Genomic DNA, 5586 nt, shown 5'->3' with positions numbered 1-5586 from the left:
GTATTGGATGGAAAAACTGCCACCAATTAAATAGAGTTAATCCAACGAGTCATTTTTCTGAGTGCACGATACTAATGGATGATGTGAGTGACATCTGTCCTTTCAGCAGTTTTCCACATAACTGCAAACTAGTTTGTTTTGGTATTGAAAATATACCTTTTAATTAGTTCTATGCATAATTTATGTTCTTAGAAGCTAAATATAAGGGGTCTTTATTTGTTCTGTGACCCCAGATTAAATCGACAAATTGGTTACACCTAAAAACTCATTTATTAATTTCTCTCTAAATTTATTTATACATACAAATTGAATTCATAGTATTTCTGTTTAAATAAATGTATATAAAAGGTAATAGTCAATGCATCATTTTATGTTTTTTTTTCTCGATATTTAAACATTTAATTATTCAATTTAGAATTTTATCCTCTGGTCTAATTTTACTGCGTGTAATGCAGCTAAAGTTGAACTTTTTGGTACGAATGAAATGAAATTCTAATCTATGTAAAGGTATTTGTGTGTCTTTGACACAGAGGCGTTTTAGGGCTACCCAGTGTTTGGCCAAGACAATATCTGCTAAATTATGAGCACTGAAGTAAACATTTGTAAACCACAAAGAAAAAAGAAAACCTTAAACCAAGTTTAATATTTATTTGCATATAGTAGAAAATTGAAACACATCAGATGAACAAATAACTGATGAAAAAGATAAAAAAAAAAAAAAAATGTTTATATTTTTTTTAAGTAGTACCTCTTAATCAAGAAAGTGAAATCAGGATAGAATCACACACAGCCATCATCATACCGAGCTATATTTCTAAGAAGGATCTACTAAAACAAGCTGTAGAAGTCGACAGGATCCTCCTCTTGGTTTTTGTCAAGTTTTGCATCCTTACAAAAACTTGGTGGGATGAGCTGCTGAGGATCCCTCAGGCCGATAACGTTGTTGTAGAAACTGAAAGAAAGAAGATCTAGTTTAAAGCAGGACTTAAGGCACTACAGTGCTTTCTAACTAAAATTACTGGAGTTCAAAACAATTGCTTACATTTTGCATAAATACTAAAAAACAATACAAAACCCAATTAAGCTTTAGATAGGAGTTTTCAAATAGATTTAGCCACAGCACATTCAACTAAAATGGTTGTATTGATCTCTAGAAATAAGATACACAAAAAATAATTAGCAGAGAATCCCCAGGTAACTAATCAGAAACGAATGGACTGCAAAAACCATCTAGAATGAAGTAAAAAAAATTCTTAAGTGTATTTGCCCTTAATTTGAGTACATAAATAAGATGATTTGCCAATGGAATTAGTATTTGTACTCCTAAAACAAGATAATTAGATTATATGCACTTGAAACAAGACAAAGCATTTTTTTTTCTTATTTTAAATGTAAATTGTCTTGTTCCATTGGCACAGTATCTCAATTACCTCCTCAATTCAAGAAAAATCCACTTAATGTAAGCAAAAAGGACTCATCTAGATTTCCATTTTTTGCAGTGTGTTAACCAACACTTAATTAAGGAACACCCAGTCCAGCATTACTGCTTAGTTACCAGGGAAAACTAATGAGGAACTAATGAGGAGGAACTAACAAGGCTACTGATCAAACAGAAGACAGTCATGACATCGTCCCATTGGAAGGCATATTACATAATTGCTTAATAAATGTGTTCACAGATTGCTTTGTATTCAGGTTTATTCCCTGAAGCTGGAGTCAGCACATATAGAACCACAGGTGAACCTCACACATGGGCAACAAATCACTACAGCCACTGTCTCTAGCAAAGTCACTCCTGAACCTGAGACAAGATCTGAAGCATCCAAATCGGAGCTAACCCTCTCCAGGCAGATGTTGCAGATTTGCAACAGCTAAATGCTACTTAGCTAATTACTCCACATCCATATTTTAAGAGCGTTTGTTACTCAGAAGTACAACAGAAGGACTTAGTTGTGCATTTGCAACAAACAGTTTCTCTCCAGCTCACCACATGGCACTGCTGACTCACTTTCAACATGGCTGAGTCCTTGGTGTCACTGAAACAGATTTTCTAAGCACCAGTTTCATGTAAGTATCACTACCAATTTCCATTATTTTGAAATAAATACTACATAAGATGAATTATGAATGTGTATAGATATGACACATGCCAAATAGTAGATTTTATCTCCTCTGGGTTCTTCACCAGAGGCATGTCGATTTCAATGTTGTGGATTCACAACGTGTGTCCAAACAGGTACCAATGGATGCTACATGCTTTGTCTACTAGTTTGCCTATATTTTGAGCAACAGTTTAACAGAAAAGGCCTTCTCAAGAGGTTTTGAGAAGTCGGTGGAGAAAAAGTTGTCTCTAATTTGTGAGAGAATTTTTTTGAATTTTTTTTTTCAAATTTTGTTTTGTTAATTTATTGTTTGTGACATTCAAGTAAAGTTCTTCAGTGTTAATTTACCACTCCGGGCCACTGTTGCAGATCTGCAACATCCCAGAATTCATAGCATATGAAGGTCCCCCTTTAAAAAAAAAGTCTGAATTGTATATTACTACCTCATCTGATCATTTTATCCAAATATCAGATTTTTCCTGCAACTGCAACTTAATTTGAGCCTGAGAGGGCTAAAGAGAAAAGGAACTGGACTGTTACTCAGTGGTTGAAAGTCTTCTTTCACGTTAAAGTAAAGTTTGCATTTCATCAAGGTTCAATCAAGCTTCCAGAGTCTGTAGGGACATTAGTGAGGCAGAGAATTCATGCTTATTGAAGTTTAGTTTGAACTTTTCCACAGCCTGTAATTATTTGGGCTCAGGTGTCATCTGCTATTCCACCATCAGGGAATTTTTAGAGCAATTTAAGCTTCTGTCGACAAGCTTTATGGAGACATTGATTCTATTTTCCAGCAGGACTTGTTATTCAGCTAAAGTTAACAAAATTTGGATCAATGATTCTGATTTTCCTATTTGAAGGGCGAACAGACTGGCCTGACCTGTAACCCATAGAAAATCTGTAGTCAAGAGCAAGATGAGAGACACCAAAACCACCGATGCAGGTGATCTGAAGCAACCTGGGCTTCCATTATCACCACTCCAAAATACAGGAAATAAAGGGTTAAAATATTTTACTCTATGTTTGTTGATCTAAAGTATTCAAAATTTGAGTTTCCGTTTTTGAAATTACAAAAATATCAAACCCCATCAAAGTATTTTAATTGTTACTAGCTGTACCAGTACAGTGAGTACAACTTCTGAGTATTTTGCTCACAAACTGAATGTTAAAGTTCATAATAANAACAGGTACCAATGGATGCTACATGCTTTGTCTACTAGTTTGCCTATATTTTGAGCAACAGTTTAACAGAAAAGGCCTTCTCAAGAGGTTTTGAGATGTCGGTGGAGAAAAAGTTGTCTCTAATTTGTGAGAGAATTTTTTTGAATTTTTTTTTTCAAATTTTGTTTTGTTAATTTATTGTTTGTGACATTCAAGTAAAGTTCTTCAGTGTTAATTTACCACTCCGGGCCACTGTTGCAGATCTGCAACATCCCAGAATTCATAGCATATGAAGGTCCCCCTTTAAAAAAAAAGTCTGAATTGTATATTACTACCTCATCTGATCATTTTATCCAAATATCAGATTTTTCCTGCAACTGCAACTTAATTTGAGCCTGAGAGGGCTAAAGAGAAAAGGAACTGGACTGTTACTCAGTGGTTGAAAGTCTTCTTTCACGTTAAAGTAAAGTTTGCATTTCATCAAGGTTCAATCAAGCTTCCAGAGTCTGTAGGGACATTAGTGAGGCAGAGAATTCATGCTTATTGAAGTTTAGTTTGAACTTTTCCACAGCCTGTAATTATTTGGGCTCAGGTGTCATCTGCTATTCCACCATCAGGGAATTTTTAGAGCAATTTAAGCTTCTGTCGACAAGCTTTATGGAGACATTGATTCTATTTTCCAGCAGGACTTGTTATTCAGCTAAAGTTAACAAAATTTGGATCAATGATTCTGATTTTCCTATTTGAAGGGCGAACAGACTGGCCTGACCTGTAACCCATAGAAAATCTGTAGTCAAGAGCAAGATGAGAGACACCAAAACCACCGATGCAGGTGATCTGAAGCAACCTGGGCTTCCATTATCACCACTCCAAAATACAGGAAATAAAGGGTTAAAATATTTTACTCTATGTTTGTTGATCTAAAGTATTCAAAATTTGAGTTTCCGTTTTTGAAATTACAAAAATATCAAACCCCATCAAAGTATTTTAATTGTTACTAGCTGTACCAGTACAGTGAGTACAACTTCTGAGTATTTTGCTCACAAACTGAATGTTAAAGTTCATAATAATTAAATTCAGATTATTTATATATTGCCAATTCACAATAAATGTCATCTGAAGGCACTTTACAGTTTACCAGATCATACAGTCAACTTGATTCAAAGGTTTCTATCTAAGGAAAACCATTTGATTGCATCAACTCATTGACTCAAAGGCAATCCCTCACACTAAGAATGTGCGGATGAAGAGAGCACATCCAGCCAGTCACAGTCAGATATATTTTAATTAAAAAAAGACCAACTGAATTTGGCATGTGTTGAGGACTTGTCTCCATTTTAGAAACACTTAGAACAAACTGAATGTCCCACAAGACTACAGGAGTAAGAAAAACTCCAATGCCTCAAGACTAGACCAAAGAAGTGAACAATCTTTGTTCCTCCACCACAAGGATTCAAGATTTCCTGCAAAGTATTTCAAAGACAAACATGAAGACATCTCTCTGACATTTAAAGTATGCATTGGAAATCAGCAGGAGAATAATCAAGAATTGCAGAAAACAAACACACTGGATTTGATTAGGTAAAAAATAACCTTAAGGAATAAATTTAATTATATGATAGTGTCTTTAGAAAGCACACTATAAAATGGGAACCAATTGAAATAAGTGTATGGCCAATGATCTTCTAGTAAAATGATCCACCAATGAAATTGATCCTTGAACTTAAAATAAAAACATGCCCATATTATCTGATATGAAATACAGGATATTTTAGCATCATATCTAAGTGGCCAAATGACTCATGAAGGGTGAATACACTTATTCTAAAAACCTTTATTATTTTAAGATTTTTGCAGCGCTGCACTTTTTGAAATTAGGCAACTCAGAAAATTGAGGGCTTAAGCCATGCTTAGAGTTGAAAACAGCAGGAGATGGTCGCCTCCGAGGCTGATACACTGAAAAAAATAATGCAACCATTTTTGGCATTTACTTAATCGTATTTATTTACTTTAACACCTTTTTGTTCTTTCATTTTAGCAGAGTAGGACATAAAATAATTGTGTTAAAGTAACTAAATATGCTTAAGTAAATGCTAAAAGGGTTTGCATAATTTTTTTCAGTGTAGGAATGTTTTGAACAGGACTCAGTTTCTCTTTCAGGATGCAGAAACTTCTGTGCAAACTAATTTTTTAATTTTTTTTTTATTTTGGTGAAAAACCAACACAAAGTGGTACAGATCTGCAAAGTTAGAGACAAATCCTTATCGTTTTTCAGAAAAAGACAACAGAAATTCCTAGAGGAAGAAAAACATTCCTTCAGTTAACT

This window comes from Cyprinodon variegatus, unplaced genomic scaffold, assembly GCF_000732505.1.
Source record: "Cyprinodon variegatus isolate N-32 unplaced genomic scaffold, C_variegatus-1.0 Scaffold940, whole genome shotgun sequence".
Classification (NCBI taxonomy): Eukaryota; Metazoa; Chordata; class Actinopteri; order Cyprinodontiformes; family Cyprinodontidae; genus Cyprinodon; species Cyprinodon variegatus.
Note: the sequence above shows the minus strand (reverse complement) of the source record.